The sequence below is a fragment of the Eubalaena glacialis genome, chromosome 14 (genome assembly GCF_028564815.1).
Source record: "Eubalaena glacialis isolate mEubGla1 chromosome 14, mEubGla1.1.hap2.+ XY, whole genome shotgun sequence".
Classification (NCBI taxonomy): domain Eukaryota; kingdom Metazoa; phylum Chordata; class Mammalia; order Artiodactyla; family Balaenidae; genus Eubalaena; species Eubalaena glacialis.
In genome coordinates, this window is record NC_083729.1 from 34,108,627 (window position 1) to 34,133,892 (window position 25,266).

The 25,266-nt window shown below is 34.9% G+C and overlaps 1 long non-coding RNA gene across 2 annotated transcripts in view; it reads right to left on the reverse strand.

The window, feature by feature from the left end:
* LOC133105342 (uncharacterized) overlaps positions 1-23,124 on the reverse strand; it is a 44,298-nt gene extending 21,174 nt beyond the window's left edge. For both annotated transcript variants that reach the window (XR_009703837.1, XR_009703838.1), the window contains exon 1: positions 22,957-23,124. This is a non-coding gene — a long non-coding RNA (uncharacterized LOC133105342). The remainder of the gene's footprint in view (positions 1-22,956) is intronic.
* Positions 23,125-25,266: the final 2,142 nt, after the last annotated feature.

The window sequence follows — 25,266 nt, forward strand, 5'->3', positions numbered from 1 at the left end:
TCCAGTTATGTATGGTAACTTCTAAGGCTCTAATTGGTGCTGTCATTTTCAGATACTGTGTTATTTACTTCTTCCTCTTTCTCCTCTCATCTCCTTGCCTTTTCCTTCTACTTGTTTCTTCTTGCTTTTCTTCTCCCTCTTCATCTACCCTTTCTTCCATTTAAAAAGGAGGTATAACTTTTCTGGAATACTACAGGAATGAAAAGACGCACTTTCCAGGATCTTTATTGGGATTTTTACATTAATGGTAAAAAAGTTAAACTAAATACCTCTTGTTTATGGTTCCAAAATTGTTTTATGCCTGTACTTTCTTTACAAAATACCACATTCTTCTGTTTTTTTAATTCAACTTATTTAAACTTAAAAAAAAATTCCCCCATTTCTCCCACCTCCATCCTCTGTCTCTGGCAACCACCAATCTGTTCTTCGTATCTATGACCTTGTTTGTATTTATTTATAATAATATATATTATTATATGTTACTATATGTTATATGTGTGTTATAGGTTAATATTTATTTATGTAGATTCAACATATAAGAGAGGTTATAAAATGTTTGTCCTTCACTGGCTGACTAATTCCACTTAGCATAATGCCCTCAAGATCTATCCATGTTGCCACAGTGGCAAGATTTCATTCTTTTTTATAGCTGAGTAATATTCCACTGTATCCACCTTCTTTATCTATTTATCTGTCCATGGGCACTTAGGTTGCTTCCATTATCTTGGCTATTATAAATAATGCTGCAAGGAACACAGGGGTGCATATATCTTTTTGAATTAGTATTATTGTTTTTTTTCAGTTAGTACCCAGAAGCAGAATTGCTGGATGATATGGTAGTTCTGTTTTTAATTTTCTGAGGAATTGCCATACTGTTTTCTATAGAGGCTGCACTGATTTGCATCCCTACCAACAGTGCACAAGTGTTCTTTTTTCTCCATATCCTCACCAACTTGTTATTTCTGGTCTCTTTGATGATAGCCATTCTAACAGATGTGAGATTGTGTCCCATTGTGGTTTTGATTTGCATTTCCCTGATGTTAATCATGTAGAGCAACATAGTCTTCTTTATTGTACTTTTTTTATACTTAACAATATACCCTGGAAACCTTTCCCTTTTAGCTCCAAGAGCATCCTTTCTGTTTTGTGGTTATTAGTTCACTAATTTAGATAGTTCATTATTAATGCACAATTTGTTTTATCAATAGTATGGTAAAATTTCTAGAAGATCATTAAAATGACTTCATTCTGTATGGTTACTTTATATACAATGTACAAAGTAAAATAATAAAAAGAAAAAAAAATTGCCAGACGTATGAAAAGACAGGAAAATGTGATTGGTAAGAAAGAGAAAAGGGGAAAAAAACACATATGGAGTTAGCATATAGGGATTTAAAAATAACCATGATTACTGTATATTAAGAAAATAGAGGAAAATATAGACAAACATATGAAAAAGATGGCCAATGTCTACAGAAAATTGAAATCTATAAAAAAGAATCCAATGGGCACTCTAGAATTTTAAAATAAAATATCTAATATTAATAACTTATTTGATAGATTTAATATACAGTACTGGACACAGAAGAAGAAAAGTAGTAAACCTGAAGACATATCAATAGAAAATGATCAGACTACAGCACAGAGGGAAACAAAGAATGAAAAGTATAGAACGAAAGAAATACATGGATCAAATGGTCAAATATATACCCAATTAGATTTTCTGAAAGAGAAAAAATATAATTGGAGTGAAGCAATATTTTAAGACATAAAAGTAAAGATTTTTCCAAAAAATGATGAAAAATTTAAACTCATAGTATCACAAAGGTCTGCCCACCCTGAGCAGGATCAATATCAAGAAAAACCACACCAGAGCTCACAATAGTAAACATTTCAAAACTAAATCAAATAGAAAATCTTAAAAGCAGCCACAGAAAAGGTTTAGTAACTTTAAAGGAAAAAAAAATAAAATGTATATCTTGTTTCTTAGTTAAACCTATAGAACCCAGAAGACAATGGAATGACACATTTAATGTGCTGCTGAAAAGTCAAATAAATAAACAAAAGACTTCAAACTAGAATTTTATACCCAGAAACAATATCTTCCTAAAATGAAATCAAGATAAAGATGTTTCTAGACAAGCAAAAGCTGACAGAAACCATTGCTAAAATAAGACACACTAAAACAGAAACAAATTATTGTAAGCATGGAATTGCATGAAAGAATGAAGATTATCAGAAGTGTAAATATGTGAGAAAATTTTTAAATGATACTGATCCTTTAAAATAACAATAACAATTATGTTGTGTAACATGTATAACAAGTACAGAAGTAAAATGTTTGATAACATTACACCAAGACAAGAGGAGAGCAAATGGAAGTCAGAATATATATTAAACTGAGAATAATGAAAATATCACAACTTGTGAGATGTAGCTAATCTTAAGGCTTTAAATGTATATGTTTAGAGTGAAATGTTTATCTCTACATGTACATATTTAAAAAAAACAAAACAAAACACTTGAGACCATGAATCTATTCTTAGTTTAACAGGAAGCTAAAAAATTGAACAAGAAAGTAAACCCACAGGAAGTAAAAGGAAAAAAATAATAATACAGAAAAATAGCAGAAATCAGTGAAATGACATGCATACCTACACATACAAAATCAACAAATACAAAATGACTTCTTCAAGACCAGTGTCAGGAATTGGAAGAGAGACACCTCTAAATTTTGTCACTGTACAACACAACAACTTTCTGTGATGATAAATTCTTTCAATATCTGTGATGTCTTATAAGATAGCTTCTAGTCATATGTGGCTATTTACCACTTTAAATATGGTTAGTGGAACTGAGAAACTAATATTTTCTATTTTTTACTTCATTTCATATTTATTAATATATTATGAAAAATTTATATTAACACATTTGGCAAACTTTACAAAACATTTAATAAACTTATTTTAGAATAGTTTTTGATTTACAGAAAAGTTACAAAGGTAGTAGTGTCTATATCCAGTTTCCCCTATTATTAACACCTAATGTATTTTACATTTGTTACATTTGTCACAACTATTAACTGATATTGATACATTATTTTTATTCTTATTAAGCACATACTTAATTTAGGTTCCTTAGTTTTTACCTAATGTCTTTTTTTCCCCGAAATACCATACAGGATACCACATTACATTTAGTCATCATGTTTCCTTAGGCTCCTCTTAATTGTAATAGTTTCTCAGACTTTCTTTGTTTTTGATGACCTTGACATTTTTAAGGAAAACTGGTCAGGCATTTTATAGAATGTTTTATAATTTGGAGTTGTTTGATGTTTTTGTAGTAGTTAGACAAGGGTTATGGGTTTTGGAGAGGAAGACCCAATGGTAAAGTACAATTCTCATTACATCATATCAAGGGTACATTCCATCAACTTATTGCTGTTGATGTTAATCTTGATCACCTGGTTGAGATAGTGTTTGGTTTACTCCACTGTAATATAGAGAAATATTCTTAAAGAACAAAAAGTTACATAGCTAGTTCAGATCCACAGACAATTCTTTCATCATTGAGAATTGAGGTATTCCCATCTACAATGGTTTGAACTATTATTTGTAGCTTAATTCTACCAGATCTATTTTAACTGTTTTTCTTAATCATATGACATAAATTCTCAGGGGAAATGTGGGCAACAAGGTTTATCATTAAGTCCGAAAATTATAGCTGCTCTTTAAAAACAATCTTATGTTTTAATCTTGAACTTTTTACTGACAGTACTTTCTCATTTTACAGTCATAATATATATATTACCACTGTATTATGTCTCATTTTAAAGTGGAGATATATATATATATAATATATATATGAATGATTCAAGTGTTTTAGGAAAAACCACCTGTTTAGAAAATTATCTCAGCCAAAGAAAAAGTTGGTTATAGTGTATATTGTTTTTTGTTTTTTTTGTTTTTTGTTTTTCTATATAATTGCTATAGTGTTTAATGTCTTGACATGTGGGAAGGCTGGTTCCAATTCTGCCCTTTTTAAAAAAATATTTATTTATTTATTTATTTATTTTATTTATGGCTGTGTTGGGTCTTCGTTTCTGTGTGAGGGCTTTCTCTAGTTGTGGCAAGTGGGGGCCACTCCTCATCGCGGTGCGCGGGCCTCTCACTGTCGCGGCCTCTCTTGTTGTGGAGCACAGGCTCCAGACACGCAGGCTCAGTAATTGTGGCTCACGGGCCTAGCTGCTCTGCGGCATGCGGGATCTTCCCAGACCAGGGCTCGAACCCGTGTCCCCTGCATTGGCAGGCAGACTCTCAACCACTGTGCCACCAGGGAACCCCCTATAGTGTATATTGTTAACTCATGAAAATAATAAAAATATTTTTAGGTAAACAGATTAAATAGGAAAGCTTAATAGTGCTTCTCTCAAAGCATTCTCATTAAACAATGCTTAATTACTATTTTGTGTTAGATTATTTTCTAGAGGAAAAGAGAACTTATCAGACTTCATACCATGTGGGTTTTCAAAATCATGTCTGTTTTATGTTCACAAATTTGCTACTCACTTGCTTAATACTTAAACAGAGAAAGGAGACAATATTTGGATTGAACAGAGAAAAACTAGGTACAATTACTATAATGTACCATAATGGAGAAACTAGGTAATTACTATAATACCTTACAGAGATAATTGGAAAAACATCAGATTCTATTTTGAGGTCTGATGAAAATACCTAAGATATACTTTTTATCTTTCCCATATTGAATCCTGGATTTAAGAAGCTCAAAATCCTTTTTACTCCTTGTTAATGGATGGCAATAAATGGACTTAGAGTATAGGGAATGAAAGAGTGCAGGAGATAAAATAAGGGGAAAAAATCAAATCTACATAGTGTCCCTTAATATAATTACCTCAGCATATATGTGAGTTTCCAGATTTATTTTGTCCTTGTCCCCCCTTTTTTCATGTTATAGGTTGGTGTCAGTATGTGAAAAATTTTTTTAAATGCATATATAGAAATTGTGATCAGAATTGTGCAAGACAAGTTTACCAAATTGGAGAAAGCTTGAAGCAGCAGAACCACTGAGAGCTAATGTAAAGTATTGCTATATTAATGCTGTTTCTATGTGAAGGGCCACCAACAGGCAACAGCTTGGCTTAGGAAATCAGGAAGGTCTATAATTAAACCAAAGCAAACTTCAAGTGTTCTATTCTGGGGTATAGCTTTCCAAAATACCATATTTTCTGCTTAAACCGTCAAGATTTTAGCTGAATTTAGTAAGTGACCATTTTGCCAGAATCTCCTCCCACACACTGCACTTCTTCTCAGAGGAGAATAGTATTTTCATGGGATTTATGGTTCCTCTCTAGCATAAAGCTCCCTACCCTGAATATGGTAAAACTATTTGAAGTGAAATTAAATATGCTTAATTCTCTCATATCAGGAAAGGACTTAACTCTCTTTCTAATTACCTCTACTCCACAAAATCACTCACTGTCTTAAATGTGTCCTCTTTCATGAATTATTACATAAAATTAAAAAGGCCTGGGACTCAAAACTGTTCTATGACAGTAGATTTCCAGGGTTATTATAAAATATAACTAACTTTAAATTTAATATACATATAAATGACTACTTTTTTCCAGGCACTGTGGAGCTACAAAGTAAACAAACAAACAAGATAGAGAGCCTACCCTTAAGAACTCAGCAGTTGGTTAGGTACTAAAGCTACCTACTGGAATTCTGGAATTAGATTAGGTGTCATTGAAATCTACTCCTTTAACAGATATTTACTGAGTGCTTAGGAAAGTTATATGTGAGGGGGGTCCACTAAATATTCTCTGCCTCATGATTGTAAATTCTGGAGGGATAACATAGACAATAAAGATAATAACAGTATAACAGAGAGAAATAATAAACAGGAAAGAATATAGAATTTAGGATTGGGGCTTTGCAACTTTATGAGGGGTGACCAAGGATGGTCTCGCTGGTAAGTTTGCATCTAAGTAGTGTCCTGAGGAAGGTGAAGGAGTGAAACATGGGTGGATATCTTAGAACAAAGCATTCCAGAGAAACAGAAGAGGAAGTGGAAAGGCTCTGAGATGGGAGCATGGCTGCTATGTTTAAAAGATAGCAAGAAAGCCAGCCTGGTTTGAGTAGAATGGGCAAGACAGCAACAGTAGCAGATGAAGTCAGAGGGGAAAAAGGAGCTTCACACCATTAAACTATGATTTGCCAAATTGTTCCTATGAAGTCCTCTCTTAGAGGGATACATCATATTATAGATGAATGTCAGCATTTTTCTTTCTTTTTCTTTTTCTTTCTTTTTTGACTTATGACTACAAAAGGCATGATATTCACAGAGTAACTTCTGATTGGAATATAGTCATCATTATCATCAACTTGGCAAGTGTTCTTACTGGCTTAGTGGAAACATTATTTACAAATTGCTTTTTATGATTCTCATATTCAAAGGAATTTTCAAACCAGTGGGGAGAGTTGGCTAGTTCTTTTGTTTTCTCTGACTGTGGAAAAAAACATGATAAGATTCAGTGGGCGTGGGGCAGAGGGGACACTATAGCCATCATTAGAAGTTAATTAAGGTGAAGATGCACTGATTCCCTCCTCTGCTCCTTGTATCCAACTTAACATGAGGTCTTGTCCATAGAAAACCCTTAATAAATATTTGTGAGCTAATTAATGGCTGATAGAACCTGTGGAAGTTTTAAATGATAGATCTGTTAAAGGAAGTAATGACTAGGAAAAGTTTACTCTAGTTGTAATAGGTAGAGCTACTTAATTATTTATACTATAAGAAATACATACTTAAGTGTTTCTAGGTGCACAAACATTTCACCATTCACACCAATGTGAGTATATACCTCTAACTGTGCTTATATCTTCACCTTGAATAGGGATCCACATGTCAGGCTGGCTGCTGTGTCACTGGTTTCTCCCTTTTGTTTCATAAGTGGTGGTGCCATAAAGCAGATTCATTGGATCATCTTTGGGGCACAGAAGATACCCTCACCTCAACTGGCTTCCACAATTCTACACCATCTTTAGTCTTTTCACATGTGTTTTCCTTGAGTGTCAATGTGAAGGGCCTGACATTATTCTAGGTGCTGGGGGGTGGGGTGGGGAGAGGACAGCACTGAACACCTACTGCAACAAAAATAAATCTCTGCCTCATGAACTTAACTTTCTAGTGGGGAATAGCAGACCCAAATAAAATAAATAATATTATCAATGACATCACAGAGAGCTTAAAAAGAGACTAGAAAGAAGGTCAAGAATTGGCAGTAAGGATTAGAATGCCGCAAATATTACTTATTCGGCAAATTATTGAAAGATTTGAACACATTTGTTATCTGTATGTTGAGATTTAAAGTCATGGCAACTTCATTCATGCTGATAAGAAATAAATAAGGTCAAGATGGCAGTGTGGGAAGACGTGAAAATTAGCGTCTCCCCACAACTAGGGCACATGCTGGCCTCTGGTGGGGGACTCTGACACCCAAGGAGACGGGAGGAACCCCAAAGTGAACCAGTGGCTTGCGGGATCTTGATTCACGAGCCTGGGGTCAGGCAGAAGCTCCTGCAGTGGGAGCTTCAAGTCCAAACCACTGGACTATCAGAGAAGCTCAGACCCCAGGGAATATTCATCAAAGTGAGGTCACACAGAGTTCCTCATCTCAGCACCAAGACCCAGCACTACCCAATAACCTACAAACTCCAGTGCTGCAAGCCTCAGACCAAACAACCAGTAAGACAAGAACACAATCCCACACATTAAAAAAAAAAAAAAAAGGCAAAAAAATATGTCACAGATAAAGGAGCAAGGTAAAAACCTACAAGACCAAATAAATGAAGAGGAAATAGGAAATCTACCTGAAAAAGAATTCAGAGTAGTGATAGTAAAGATGATCTGGAATCTCAGAAATAGAATGGAGGCATGGATTGAGAAAATACAAGAAATGTTTAACAAAGATCTAGAAGAAATAAAAACAAACAAACAGAGATGAACAACACAATAACTAAAATGAAAAATACACTAGAAGGAATCAATAACAGAATAACTGAGGCAGAAGAACAAATAAGTGAGCTGGAAGACAAAATGGTGGAAATAACTGCTGAGGAGCAGAATAAAGAAAAAAGAATGAAAAGAATTGAAGACAAGCTCAGAGACCTCTGGGACAACACTAAATGCACCAACATTAAAATTATAGGGGTCCCAGAAGAAGAAGAGAAAAAGAAACCATCTGAGAAAATATTTGAAGAGATTATAGTTGAAAACTTCCCTAACATGGGAAAGGAAATAGTCACCCAAGTACAGGAAGTACAGAGAATCCCATACAGGGTAAACCCTAGGAAAAACACATCAAGACACATATTGATCAAACTAACAAAAATTAAATTTAAAGAAAAAGTATTAAAAGCAGCAAGGGAAAAACAAAAAATAACATACAAAGGAATCCCCATAAGGTTATCAGCCGATTTTTCAGCAGAAACTCTGCAGGCCAGAAGGGAGTGGCAGGATATACTTAAAGTGATGAAAGAGAAAAACCTACAACCAAGATTACCCAGCAAGGATCTATTTCAGATTCAGTGGAGAAGTCAAAAGCTTTTCAGACAAGCAAAAGCTAAGAGAATTCAGCACCACCAAACCCGCTTTAAAACAAATGATAAAGAAACTTCTCTAAGCAGGAAACACAAGAGAAGAAAAAGACCCACAAAAACAAACCCAAAACAATTAAGAAAATGGTAATAGGAACATACATGTTGATAATAACCTTGAATGTAAATAAATTAAATGCCCCAACCAAAAGACACAGACTGGCTGAATGGATACAAAAACAAGACCCATATATATGCTGTCTACAAGAGACCTGCTTCAGACCTAGGGACACATACAGACTGAAAGTGAAGGGATGGAAAAAGATATTCCATGCAAATGGAAATCAAAAGAAACCTGGAGTAACAATACTCATATCAGATAAAATAGACTTTAAAATACTGTTACAAGAGATAAGCAGGGGACACTACATAATGATCAAAGGATCAATCCAAGTAGAAGATATAACAATTATAAATGTGTATGCACCCAACATAGAAGCACCTCAATACATAAGGCTAATGCTAACAACCATAAAAGGAGAAATCAACAGTAACACAATAATAGTAGGGGACTTTAACACCCCACTACACCGATGGACAGATCATCTAAACAGAAAATAAATAAGGAAACACAAGCATTAGATGTCACAATAGACCAGGTAGATCTAATTGATATTTATAGAACATTCCACCCAGAAGTGGCAGAATACAATTTCTTCTCAAGTGCACATGGAACATTCTCCAGGGTAGATCACAACTTGGCTGACAAATCAAGCCTTGGAAAATTTAAGAAAATTGAAATTGTATCAAGCATGTCTTCTGAACACAACGCTATGAGATTGGAAATCGATTACAGGAAAAAAACTGTATAAAACACAAATACATGGAGGCTAAACAGTGCACTACTAAATAACCAAGAGATCACTGAAGAAATCAAAGAAGAAATTAAAAAATACATAGAAACAAATGACAATGAAAACATGATGACCCAAAACCTATGGGATGCAGCAAAAGCAGTTCTAAGAGGGAAGGTTATAGCAATACAGTCTCACCTCAAGAAACAAGAAAAATCTCAAATAAACAATCTAACCCTACACTTAAAACAACTAGAGAAAGAAGAACAAAGAAAACCCAAAGTCAGTAGAAGGAAAGAAATCATAAAAATCAGAGCAGAAATAAATGAAATAGAAACAAAGAAAACAGTAGCAAAGATCAATACAACTAAAAGCTGGTTCTTTGAGAAGATAAACAAAAATGATAAACCCTTAGCCAGACTCATCAAGAAAAAAAGGGAGAGGATGCAAATCAATAAAATTAGAAATGAAAAAGGAATATCACGACTGACACTACAGAAATGCAAAGGATTATAAGAGACTATTACAAACAAGTATATGCCAATAAAATGGACACCCACGAAGAAATGGACAAATTCATGGAAAGGTACAATTTTCCAAGACTGAACCAGGAAGAATTAGAAAATATAAACACACCTATCACAAGTAATGAAATTGAAACCGTAATTAAAAATCTCCAACAAACAAAAGTCCAGGACCAGATGGCTTCACAGGCAAATTCTATCAAACATTTAGAGAAGAGCTAACACCAATTATTCTCAAACTCTTCCAAAAACGTTACAGAGGGAGAAACACTCTGAAATTCATTCTATGAAGCCACCATCACCCTGATACCAAAACCAGAAAAATATGTCACAGAAAAAGAAAATTATACACCAATATCACTGATGAACATAGATGCAAAAATCCTGAACAAAATACTAGCAAACAGAATCCAACAGCACATTAAAAGGATCATACACCATGATCAAGTGGGGTTTATCCCAGGGATGCAAGGATTCTTCAATATATGCAAATCAATCGATGTGATACACCACATTAACAAATTAAGGAATAAAACCCATATGATCATCTCAATAGATGCAGACAAAGCTTTTGACAAAATTCAACACCCATTTATGATAAAAACTCTCCAGAAAATGGGCATAGAGGGAACCTACCTCAACATAATAAAGGCGATATATATGACAAACCCACAGCAAGCATCATACTCAATGGTGAAAAACTGAAAGCATCTCCACTAAGATCAGGAACAAGACAAGGATGTCCACTCTCACCACTCTTATTCAACATAGTTTTGGAAGTCCTAGCCACAGCAATCAGAGAAGAAAAAGAAGTAAAATGAATCTAAATTGGAAAAGAAGAAGTAAAACTGTCACTGTTTGCTGATGACATGATACTATACGTAGAAAATCCTAAAGATGGCACCAGAAAACTATTAGAACTAATCAGTGAATTTGGGAAGTTTGCAGGATTCAAAGTTAATGCACAGAACTCTCTGGCATTCCTATATACCAACAACGAAAAATCAGAACAAGAAATTAAGGAAACACTCCCATTTACCATTGCAACAAAAAGAATAAAATACCTAGGAATAAACCTGCCTAAGAAGGCGAAAGACTTGTACTCAGAAAACTATAAAACACTGATAAAAGAAGTCAAAGATGACATAAACAGATGGAGAAATATACCATGTTCTTGGATTGGAAGAATCAATATTGTGAAAATGACTATGCTACCCAAAGCAATCTACAGATTCAATGCAATCCCTATCAAACTACCAATGGCATTTTTCACACAACTAGAATAAAAAATTTCACAATTTGTATGGAAACACAAAAGACCCCAAATAGCCAAAGCAATCTTGAAAAAGAAAAATGGAGCTGCAGGAATCAGGCTCCCTGACTTCAAACTATACCACAAAGCTACAGTAATCAAGACAGAGTGGTACCAGCACAGAAACAGAAATATAGATCAATGGTACAGGATAGAATGCCCAGAGATAAACCCACGTACATATGGGCATCTAATTTACAACAGAGGCAAGAACATACAATGGAGAAAAGACAGCCTCTTCAATAAGTGGTGCTGGGACAACTGGACAGCTACATGTAAAAGAATGAAATTAGAACACTACCTAACACCATACATAAAAATAAACTCCAAATGGATTAAAGACCTAAATGTAAGACCAGACACTATAAAACTCATAGAGGAAAACTTAGGAAGAACACTCTTTGACATAAACCATGCAAGTCTTTTTTGACCCACCTCCTAGAGTAACGGAAATAAAAACAAAAATAAACAAATGGGACTTAATTAAACTTAAAAGCTTTTGCACAGCAAAGGAAACCATAAACAAGATGAAAACACAACCCTCAGGATGGGAGAAAATATTTGCAAATGAAACAACAAAGGATTAATCTCCAAAATATACAAACAGCTCATGGAGCTCAATATCAAAAAACAAACAATCCATTTAAAAAATGGGCAGAAGACCTAAATAGACATTTTACCAAGGAAGACATACAGATGGCCAAGAGGCACATGAAAAGATGCTCAACATCACTAATTATCAGAGAAATGCAAATCAATAGTACGATGAGGTATCACCTCACACTGGTCAGAATGGCCATAATCAAAAAATCTAGAAATAATATATGCTGGAAAGGGTGTGGTGAAAAGGGAACCCTCCTGCCCTGTTGGTGGGAATGTAAACTGATACAACCACTATGGAGAACAGTATGGAGGTTCCTTAAAGCACTAAAAATAGGACTAGCATATGACCCAGCGATCCCACTACTGGGCATATACCCTGAGAAAACCATAATTCAAAAAGAGACATGTACCACAGTGTTCATTGCAGCACTATTTACAATAGCCAGGACATGGAACCAACCTAAGTGTCCATTGACAGATGAATGGATAAAGAAGATGTGGCACATGTATACAATGGAATATTACTCAGCCATAAAAAGAAATGAAATTGAGTTATTTGTAGTGAGGTGGATAGACCTAGAGTCTGTCATACAGAGTGAAGTAAGTCAGAAAGAGAAAAACAAATACCGTATGCTAAAGTGTATATATGGAATCTAAAAATAAATAAATAAAATGGTACTGATGAACCTAGTTGCTGGGCAGGAATAAAGAGGTAGACGTAGAAAATGGACTTGAGGACACGGGGTAGGAGGAGGAAGCTGGGGCAAAGTGAGAGTAGCATCGACACATATACACTACCAAATGTAAAATAGTTGGCTGGTGGGAAGCAGCAGCATAGCACAGGGAGGTCAGCTCAGTGCTTTGCGATGACCTAGAGGGGTGGGATAGAGAGGATGGCAGGGAGGCTCAAGAGAGAGGGGATATGGGCACATGTGTATTCATATGGCTGAATCGCTTTGTTGTGCAACAGAAACTAACACAGTATTGTGAAGCAATTATACTCCAATAAAGATCTATTAAAAAAGAAAAAGAATGAAATAAGAACATGCGAGAGAAAAAATGTTCATCTTTTATTTTATGTTCATAAATTTTTAGATGCACATTGATTTCATTGGAAATTCTTATAAATAGCAGCAGCAGAGATAGTTACTAAAAGTCAGTTATTCCAAACACTAGAAGCTTCTCAGGTTTCTATAATATCTAATATATCTCCAGTTGGGAAAGTAATTGGGAAAAATATCAACAGCAACAATAGTAAGTTTCTTTATAAATTCAGTTACAACTGAAGTGATTAACAATATCTCATCTATGGGTGACAGGCAAAATAATTATGCCCCTGCCGAAGAGGTTCATGTCAGAAACACCAGAACCTGGGAACATGGCAAAAGGGAATTAAATATAAAGATGAAATGAAGGTTGCAAATCTGATGACCTTCAGATGGGGAAATTATCCTGGATAATCCAGATGGAACCAATGTAATCACATGAGTCCTTAAAATGGAGAACATTTTGCAGCTGTGGTGAGGGAAGGAGCTTCACAATGGAAGAAAGGTCAGAAAGACGCGATGTTGCTAGCTCATGGACGGAAGGGGCCACCACGGAAGAAATGCATGTGGCTTCTAAAAGCTAGAAAAAAGTAAGGAATGGATTTTCCCATGGAGCCTCCAGAGGACCTGTGTCAGACTCGCACCTACAGAACAGTAAGAAAACAAATCTTTGTGTTTTTTTTTAATCCACAAATTACCACAAAGTTCATGGTAGTGTTTGTTACATCTGCAATATAGAAAACAGCTATACCATGACTCATGACTTTCCATAGTTACCTGCACCAGGTCTCCTGAGCATTGGTGTCTGTGCTGATACAATGTTTACATCTCTAGCTAGGTAGAGGTAAGCTCAGTAGTAAAAGAATGTGGCAGCAAAAACTCCTAATCACTTTATAGGAAAAATTTAAAAACATATGAGAAGAAAAGTATTAATTTTGAAAGAGGTGAGAACATGGACAAAATTATTCTTGAGACCAAACAAGAAATGGTAATTATGTGACTTGATAGAGGTGTTAGCTAAGGTATGTTGGTAATTATTTTGCAATATGTAAGTGTATCAAATCAACACATTTTACACCTTAAATTTACACAATGTTATTATGTCAGTTTAAATAAACCTGGAAAAAAAGGGGACCCTTTTTTGTTTCTATGGTTTGTAGTATTTTGTATCATTTAATTTTTCTTATCAGTCAGGTAAAGAGATTTACAGCATAGTGCCTGAACATTTAAAAAAAGCATTTTTAGGTCCAAATGATTTGCCTCAGTGTCCCTTTAACTAAATGTGATTTCTTTTTAAAGACTCACAATTCTGATTCTGTGTTTTTCTCAGGAGGCTTTTGTTAATTACTGTTTCCACATTTCATAAAGCATCTCATATTGAATGCAGTTCATCAGAGATGCACAATATATATTTGTCTCTTCTAATTATTTTTCTTTTTCTTTTTTCCTTTTTTTTTTTTTTTTTTTACTCTAGTATTTGGGTATTCCTTAAGTCTTAAGTCTGGTCCTTGGCTTTTTATCTATCATCTACATATACTGTTTGTGATTTTATCCACTATTGATAAATATTAAATTTATACAAGTAATTTAACGCTTATCTTAATATAATACTTCTTACATAATTTTTTTAAAAAATCAAAGCAAAGCCCACATTTACTCAGTATTTACTATGTGCCAAATACTGATAATAATACTTAAAATGTCTGCTTGTATTTTCCATAATCACCTCAAATCATTATCTTTCCTTCTAAACCACGTTTTCCTCTTGCTTTCTAATTTCTCTTAAAAACAGACATTTTCCCAAAAATATCTCAGAAGAAATATGGTATAATCTTGAAATCATCTTTTACAGATTTGACTTTAAATCAGTCACTATGTTTTCTTAACTGTTACTTAATAATGACTTACTAATTGCCATGTTGTCTCCCGAGCCCATATTTGGCTTCTTAGCTCTTCCATCACCCATGTACCCAATCCCCAGTATTAAATTCCCTCCATTAGAAATATCTGAAGTGTTTTGTCACTCCCAGGAGACAAATGGGTTGTGTTGGAACAGAAAAATGAGGCAGCATCTTCCTCATTAATTTTCCCATTGCTTTTTTTCTATAATTCAGTCTTTAAAAAATGTTTATCCACAAACACCTTATTCTCACAAAATAGGAATATGTTTTCATTTTCTCATTATAAAACTAATGTGAGTGCAAAATTTCCAAACAATACATAAAGTAGAAAGTGAAAATAACAATAACTCAGCAAAGAGTAACTAGATATCTAAGGCTAAGTCTGACAGAGACGGACACAGGGCTAATGATTGGAGAGCTTCAGTAAAGAATGGCATAAAAGTGGGCATCTCAGTGGATGAGGGAGGACCTCAAAGGAAGCTTTCTTATCTCACAATTGTCTTCAGAGTATGTGTCCTCTTTGGGCTGCTGAAAAGAATGTCCCCTGATTATATGCTGTGTCCTCTCTGCTCTTTTTCCTTTACTCAGAAAATAAACTGCCATCACAGGACATACATCAAAGTTCTGTGATGGACTTGTACTATGTGACTGAGCCTTTGTGATTACCACAAAGGAAACAGATTTAAGACATCAGTATCTCTAAATATCTCTTACTGTGCTGTGAAAAAACTTCTTCTATGCAACATGTGAATAATTATGTATTTTCTCAAATAATGTCCTTAATTTCCTACAGAGAATGAACAACATCAGCAAAATGGTTTTATCACTCTCAGGAAAGATAAACGAAAAACTTTCATCTGCTAGAAAATTGGATGTTTGCCAGGCACTGTAACATGCAGAATGTAATTGACTTGTAAGCCCCCCACCTGCCATTTTAATGCATTGCTTGATAATTCAGTTGTGCTCAACAGTTGGTCCCCATTTCTATCGAACACATGACAGATAAACATCATTGGTGTTCTGTTTGAAGTAATCCTTATATGTTTAAAATTATTCTACTCACTGATTTTTATTTCTTAGTGCAACTTGTATACTGTAATGACTAAAAACTTGAAAATTTAGAAACTAAACTCAAAAAATCATGATACTCTCCCTCCTCCCCTCTTTTCTCTTTCTTTGACAAGAAAGAACCTTGTTTCCATTAGGCTTTCTTCTCTAACGGGACATCGGCATAGATACGATACCTCAGATTGTAAAAGCTAATGATTTTAAACAACGTTTTAAGTCTTTAATCCATCCCTCTGCTTTGTGAAGACCAGAGGCCATGGGAGGGACTGAGATGGGCATGTGATAGATGCAGTGCTTTGGGGCTGAGCTCTGGACATAGAATCTAGAGACCTGGATGGTGTCCAAAATTCAACAGTTCTTGTTCTCTTAATTTATAGAAGTCATTTAAAAGTGTTTGGTCTCACTTCCTCCTCTTAAATGACTGTGATAATATATCCTATCTGACCCACCTAATAGGAAGTATCACTTGAACCAAAAAGACTAGTAGCTAGTAGCTAAGAACAAAAGTGTAGGCTAAGTCCAAGAAAAGGAAGAAAAATCTTTGTAAATGTTGAAGAACCATACCAATATAAACAATATTGTGAGGATGCTACAGTACTATAACAGAACATTGGCCAAAGATGATTGAGTTGAGATACCACAGGGAGAGGATATAGCTACTCAGACCTTCAAAATTGCTACTGTTTTCAAGTCCCCTGCTTAGACCTTCTAAATGCTACTGTTTTCAAGTCCCCTGCTTTGTCACTGACCGAAATATGAATATATACCTTCTAGTGAACTGTAATGTTACTTGTTTTCTGAAAGTTATGTAACTGTGAAAAGAGAAGTTTATTGTTAGCCTGACTCAGAGACAGGTGAGACAGAAGGATCTTATTCTCTCAGTTATAAATAACACAAAGCCCTTTGTGATCTGTCCCCTTTTCCCTTTCTAGTCACCATCTAATTTCTCATTCCCTTTCCCCTAGTCCAGACGTACTGCACTTCACCTTCCTCAAATATTCCAGACATCTTTTGCTTCTGGGTCTCTTATATGGTCTTTTTTTCTGTCTGGAGCGTGCTTTCCACTTTCCCATTTTGCCTGCTAATGGTGACTCAAACTTCACATCCCAGTTTGGTCATTGCTTCCCCTAGGAAGCCATGTACTGGATGCTGAGTTAGATGATGATTCTGCTATGTGCAACTGAACACCTTCTGCTTTTACTATCACAGAACGTATAACATTTATTATAATTACTGGATTAAAGTTCTCTTACCTCCTCCAATAGAATTTAAGTTCCTTGAAGGCGAGGTTTACGTCTGGGTTAGCACAGGGTTGCCATTGTATTTCCAGCCAGAGCACAGTTCTTGGCACGTGGAAGATATTTGACAAATACTTGTTGAATGCATGATTGAAGGGAGAAGTGAATGACTACCTCTACATTCTGTTTATGTGGTCTTCATAGTTCAGTTCTATGTTCCAAAAGACTGCAGAGACCCACTCCTTTGTTAACAAGGCCACCTGCTGCCTATAATTGCCTCTCTACTTACTGCCATGTGAAGTGGGTCCTGAAGTCATGCTTCAGCTATAACTCAGTTCTGTATGAGAAACTTCGAAAAAAGTAGCTGTAGCTAAACCAATAGACAGTGTCATAAGCTAAGTAGGGTGAAGAAATAGATGGGTATGAGGAATAAGTGTATATTTCCATATGTCATAAGATAGGAGAAACAGAAGGAATTCAGGAGGCTGTTTAGGGGCCAGTAGACTCAACAGATTATCACTCAGTATAAACAGAGGAATATCGTATCTTCAAGTAAGAGGGTTCTTTTTGTTTATCTTTGTTTGTGGTTCAAAGCAAAACAATTTTTCTGTGGGGACCAGAGAAATTACTTGTCCACTCCTTGTGCTAAGTTGTGTCCTCTAGAATCAGAGCCTGATGTGAGAATTCTTATGCAAGTGGTTTAGTGAAGGAGTGCGCTCAGGTGAAACCTGCAAGGGAGTAAGATAAACAAGATACAAGGAATCTGGGCAAACAAGAGGGCTCAGCTGAAGCCTAGAGTCATTCTGACCCCAGGTGAGCTCTGGACCCTGAATAGTAATGCAAAGCCCCATGTGGATAAGGAGCTGACCTTTTGTACTCCAGTATCAGTCAGTCATGAGCTGTAGGCTACACTTTGTGGAGACAGTGTCATTTTCCAGGTATATCAGGCCAGGTGGCAATTCTTAGGAGACAGGTAAATCTGAGTTGTTGCAGTCAGTACTCAACTGCAGCTGGGACATAAGTGAACCAGCCAGGGAAGGGGAACTGGGCAGGGCACCAAGCATATGTACACTTTACAACCCCAGAAACAGAAGTGTTTCTGGGTTATGGCAACTAATCCAGAAAATGATCTAAACCTTCTTATATCAATATAATACCTGAATGGGGTCTATTCTTTTGACAGTGCCGTTTCTTATGTTTGAAACTAAAATGGAGTCAAACTAATATAATGTTACTTGAAGAAAAAGTGTACTTTTTGCCATCTCTAGATTCCCACTAAAATTGAGTTCTATGACAGTGACCTCTATAGAATTTGTCTTGAACTCCTCCAAGAAGAGTATGAGGAAGAAAGTTCAATCTATAGCAAGTGAGATTAAGTCTAGACATTTGAAGTGTTTTTATTAAACTCAAGGGCTTGGTCACTCTGATAAGAATTGTTGTGGGGTTACTTTTATTGGAGATTTTTGAAAATAGGAAATATCAATACTTTTAAGATTTCTAGCTTAATTATCTTTTAATTCCATTCTCTATTTATGTCTCTGTGGATAAGAATGTAAAGTAATTAAATCTGAGCCTCCCTTCAGGCCTATGTGTATTTAACTGTCTCCTAAAGAAAGCATAATATAGTAGAATAAGCACTGAATCAGAGACCCAGATTATGGCTCTCTACTAAATTAATTGGCCTTTTAACAGAAACTTAACCTCTCTAAAATCAGTTTTCTTCCAATGTAAGGTGATGAAGATGAACAGTACAATCTCTCTGGTTCTTTTAATAGTCTATGCTTTTATTTATTTGGTAAAAATGAAATATTTATGCGTGCACTGGAGTTGGTTGCTTCTAATATAACACAGACAATTTTTTCAGGTAATGAATGTATTATCAATATTTAGTGAATAACTCATCCTTTTCTCACTCATTTGAAATGCCATAATAATTATAGGATGAATATTTATAATTTTTTCAGTTTCTGGCTCTTTTATTATTTGTCATTTAATCCATTCATTTATTGACAAACTAGTTTTCAACTACCTACCATATGTCAGTCACTGTACTAAGTGCCAATTTATCTGTCAATTATTATAGTAGTGTCAGCGTTTTAACTATTTCATAGCGCATTTACACGGAAAAATAAACACTCCTTAATTATATTTCATTTCCAGTATTTTACGGGCTAATGTCATTTATTTATTACTCCAAATGAAGAGTCATTTTGTCAGTTTTCAAAATCTCATTTGGAATTTTATTTGGACTTCAAATGGGTTAATTTCCTAGAAGATTCCAATAGATTACTAGTCCTCATTCCTTCAAAGTAGGGACTGTGGGTATTTTAGAATATATTTTCAGTTTCTGCTTATATTAGGAAGGTGTATATTACATTTTGGATTCCTTTTTCTAATATTTTCAAAATTGTGTGGTGTCTAGCTACATGACAACGGAATGAGGTTGTAAAATTCCTGAGTTTCAGTTTAAAACGGGTCTCGTTCTTTGCGATTGGTTCATTTGTTTTCATTTCAATGTGATTGAGTAGGTTTAGGTAAATACATATTTACTTGACCATCTTTCCTGGGAGTTCATTTACACTCTGCAAAAGGTATGCATAGCAAAGGCTCTTGTATTGATAGTTTATCAAAAAATCCTTCTTTTCCCTTCTTCTTGGGTCCAATCTAGACTACCTTTCCCAGCCTCCCTTGAAGCTAAAGAACTAAGTCAGGACAGTGGTATGTGAACTGAACTTATATATGCAATTTTTAGGGTGCTGCTTTTAAGAAAGTATCACCCACTTCCTACCTCTTCTCCATTCTGCTGCCTCCCAGGATATCATGCTCTAGAGACTGAGGAAGCTGCGCTATGAAAGGAACATTGAATCACCACTAGAAGACCCACTATCTATTCTTTCATGGGAAGAAAATAAACTCCTACAGTGTGTGAGTCATTGTGTATCAGGCTATTTTTCTTCAATCACAAAGCAGCCTCCATTAATAATACCACTTTCTAATCCTCTTACCTTGTTTAACTCAAGGCACCATGGCTTCTATTACAATAAAATTTAGTTTAAAAAATTATAGATGAAATACCATTCAAAACTCCATGAACAGTGTTCTTTCCATACTGAGAATTAGAATATGATATAGTGTCTTAGACTAGGTTTCCTGGAGTCAGACTCTGAGATGGGGAGTTGTGTGCAGAAGGTTTATCGGGAGATAATACCTGTAAGGAAGTGAGAAAGGCAGGGTTGGGTATGGAGAGAAGCTGACCCACAAGGTGGCAGCAACTGAAGGCTTAGTCCAGGTCCTATAAGAGCCTGTGGAGCTGGGATGGCCTCTGGTGTTGTCTCAGATTGAGGCATGGGAGATAGGCCTTTGTATTTCCACATGAGCCATTGGCCATGAGCAGCCCCCTGGGAAGCGTCATACCACTTGAAAATTGGATTGTGGGGAGGGACACACTATCCAGTACATACAGGCATGTAGATAATAATTTATTGCATGATTCTTTTTAAGAATTCAACTCTAGCAATTTAATAAAAAGTAATGAATTAGTACCTGAGTAACTAAAACATTCCTGTTAGATGGGATTTGATTACACTGATGTTCTGCAATGTGTGGTGTATGCACTGTAGGACATGGGCAATATTCACTGGTCATTTAGAAAGAAAATATAAGTGTGTGTGCATAAAATACTTTCATACAAGCACACCTCATTTTATTGTGCTTTGCTTTATTGTGCTTTGCGGATACTGTGTTTTTAAAATAATTGAAGGTTTGTGGCAACCCTGTGAAGAGCAAGTCTATTGGCACAGTTTTTCCAACAGCATTTGCTCACTCGGTGTCTGTGACATTTTGGTAATTCTCGCAATTTTTCAAACTTTTTCATTATTGTGTATAGATATTAGGTAAGCAATTAATAAAAACTATTAAAAACAGTTAACATAAAACAGTACATGTATGTCATTTATAAATATTTGATTTCTAATATTTCATATAGAGCCTGTTTCATATAGACTCTAAGATGAAACCAGTCATAACATTATCGTTTTATGTAACATCAGGCAAGAAAAATATGCTGTTGGAAAAATTCTAAGATCTATACTTTTTAAAATGAGTCCAGAATGACACATAAATTGATCACAATAGATGTTTGTTGCTTTGGAATTTCTTTAACCTAATCTAAGGTATTCATATATTTTTTTGGCTGTCATCAGTTGCATTACTTGGTGTTTGATACATTTAAAAAAATAATAACAGTTTTATTTACTTGGGAACATGTTTCTTCCTTAGGATATGTAATATATTTTGTTGCTTTGCAACAAATATGGAATTGAAGTCATTTTTCTAAACACAAATGTTTGCTTCACTTATATTGGGTTTGTGCTCTGCCACCCTGCTTTACGTATATTGGATTTGTGCTCTGCCACCCTGCTTTCGTGCCTTGCTGATTACATAATGTCTTTTTCTTTCAATATCCAATCACAGGATAATCATTTTGAAGACTTCTAAGTGACAATTAAATTCAATATGCACAGAACCATCAAGGCACATAACTTGAAATCATTAAACTATGAGTAGGTGTCTGACTGTAAATGTGAAATGCATCATGATTTGGGAAATATTAAAAATTTTTAAAAGTGCATTTTAGAATTGATGAAATATAGTATATTACTGTTGTATGTTAGCGTTTTATCAACTATATATATGTGCATAATGGATACACACAAAAGATTTTTGAAGAACTCTGGCTTGTATTGCCAGGGGATTATTTTACGAGAAGGTTTAATAAATGGTTTTGTTAAATGGCATATTTCTCTAGTTCATTTAAAGTCTTTTAAAAATAAGAACCCAAATATGATATAAAATAATGCAGAACTAACAAAGGTCCCAGAATTTATTAAATGCCATTTCTCCAGAGAATTCTGTAGATCTTCTTGAGTTGGAATCACTCTGACACACCATCTCATTATCGCTAGGGTTCATCAGCTTCTCTACCCAATGTCTAACAAAATTTTCAGTTCAAAACCTATCCATTGCCTACTCTCCTACTTGCTTTGTTTTTTGTTTCTTTTGTCCCTCATAGATTCTTGAAATCAAATTACAGATAAATATCAAACTACATTGCCAGTCTTAAAATATCACAATTATATAAGACTTAGAAACTAATGGCCAAACCTCATTTGTGTTAATTGATTGACATATATTTCATTTTACCTGAATTATTTTTTTTCATTTTTCACTGGCTTAACTTTTTAAAAAATACAAAAATTAAAAGAAAAATTTAAAGAAACATGTATAAATAAGAGGAAATTATTAGGTTTCAATATTTGTAAACTCATGAAAAAAAATAACTTTTTTGATTAAAAAAAAGTGTCCTGCAAAACAACTTTCCTACTTTGCTTATGGTTAAATATGTTAAATAAAGGTACAAACTGTCAGTAACAGAAATTAGAGAAGATCTAAGTTATTCTCTAACTCAAAATTCACTCAAACAAAATATTTTACATAACAATTAAGCAGGGAAGTTTTTTCTTCAGAATATTTAAATTGGTTCCAAAGGATGTTAGAAACTCTTTTCCATCATACTCTCACCCTGACAATGAAATAAACAACACTGCTTTTCAACCTGACTGGCACCTTCAAGCACTGGGCTCAGAAATTGTAATCAAAAACTATTTAAAAGACTCATTTCACAGCTTACTGTTGGGAAGAAGCACATCTTGTTCCAATTCCATTCCTAAAAATGCCTCCACACTATCACTGAAAACTGTTCAAAGGTCATGACTGAAGTAAGTACTTACCTTGTTTGGTATGCGGCTCATGCTACCAAGTCATCACCATATTCCTAAATTGTTTCACCAACCTCATTTCCCAGAGACAAGCTCATGTCTGTACTCCAGAGCAGATTTTAAACTATCTCTTTGAAAAGTTCTCCCAATATTAAAACAGTAATAAATATAGACTCTCAACTTGAGTACATGGCTTGGCAATCTCATCTTCCAGCTGCACGGTTATTAATCTCATCCCACACATGCCACCAGCTGTTTTGATGCTGTCAATAATAATATAATGATTTTAAACATGGTGTGAAGTAAAAGCATACCCAGAGATAGACAGAAACCTCCAAAGAAGTAAAGTGGAGCTAGATTGATTTTTTTAAAGAAGAAAATCATAACAAACAGAAAAGGCAAAAGCAGAAGCATTAAAAAATGTTTTACTACAATTCTAAGAATCTGTAAACAGAGGCAAATATCACACATATAAAAGTGCATAGACTTGATTGCACAAAATGTTCATGTCTTAAGCTTTTCCCTTTTTTTTCAGTTTTATTGAGGTATATCTGACAAATGAAATTGTAGTGAAATGTACACCATGATATGATACACATAAACATTGTGAAAAGATTCCAACCATTGAGTTAACACACCCGTCACCTCACATATTTACTTTTCTTTTTTTTTGGTGAGAACATTTAAGTTCTTCTCTCTTAGCAAATTTCAATTACACGATATAGTATTATTAACTATAGTCACTATGCTATACATTAGATCCTCAGACCTTATTTCATCTTACAACAGAAAGTTTACATCCTATTGCCAACCTCTCCCTATTTCTCCTCTCTCCCCTCCCCAGTCCCTGGCAACCACCATCCAACTCTCTGTTTCTAAGAATTTGACTATCCTTCCCCACCTATAAGTGATACCAGGCAGTATTTGTCTTTCTCTGCCTGGCTTATTTCACTTAGCATGATACCCTCCAGGCTCATTCATGTTTTCACAAATGGCAGGATTTCCTTTTTTTAAGGCCGAATAATATTCAATTAACATTACATCTATCCTTTCATCTACAGCAATATTTAGGTTGGTTCCAGGCCTTGGCTATTGTGAATAATGCAGCTATGAACGTGGGAGTACAGATTTCTCTTTGAGATAGTGATTTCTTTTCCTTTGAGTATATATTCAGAAGTGAGATTGCTGGATCATATGATAGTTCTATTTTAATTTCTTGAGGAATCTCTATATTATTTTCAATAATGGCTCTACCAGTTTACATTCCCACCAGCAGTATACAAGGGCTCCCTTTTCTTATATCCTCACCAACATTTATCTCTCGTCTTTTTTGATAATAGGCATCCTAAAGGCATGAGGTAATAACATATTGTGATTTTCATTTGTATTTCCCTGATAATTAGTGATGTTGAGTACCTTCTATTTTTAAACTTATTAAGATATAATTGACACATAACATTGTGTAAGTTTAAGTTGTACAATGTATTGATTTGATATGTTTATATTTTGCAGTATGATTATTACTGTAGTGTTAGCTAACACCTCTATTATGTCACATAATTATCATTTCTTTTTTATGGTGGGAACAATTAATATTCTCTTAGCAACTGTACCCTCAAACAACATCTCCCCCATTCCCCCAACCCCCAGCTCCTGGTACATCATTCTACTCTCTGATTTTATGGGTTTGGCTTTTTAGATTACACATATAAGTGGTATCATACACTATTTGTCTTTCTCTGTCTGACTTATCTCACTTAACATAATGCCCTCAGGTTCCATCCATGTTGTCACCAGTGGCAGAATTTCCTTCTTTCTCATGGCTGAGTAATATTCCTGTGTGTGTGTGTGTGTGTGTGTGTGTGTGTGTGTGTGTGAATGATATGACATCTTTATTCATCTGTTGATGAACATTTAGGTTGTTTCCATATCTTGGCTACTGTGAATAATAATACTGCAATGCAATAAACATGGGAGTACATATATCTCTTTGATATCCTGTTTACATTTCCTTTGGATAAATGTCCAGAAGAAGAATTTCTAGATCAAATGGTAGTTCTATTTTTAATGTTTTGAGAAACCTCCATACTGTTTTCCATAATGGCTGAACCAATTTGCAATCCCAACAACAGTGTAAAAATGTTCCCTTTTCTCCACATCCATGCTAACACTTGTTATCTCTTGCCTTCTTGATTATAGCCATTCTAATGAGTGTGAGATGATACCTCATTGTGGTTTTGATTTGCGTTTCCCTGATGGTTAGTGATGGTGATCACCTTTTCATGTACCTGTTGGTCACTTGTATGTCTTTTTTGGAAAAAT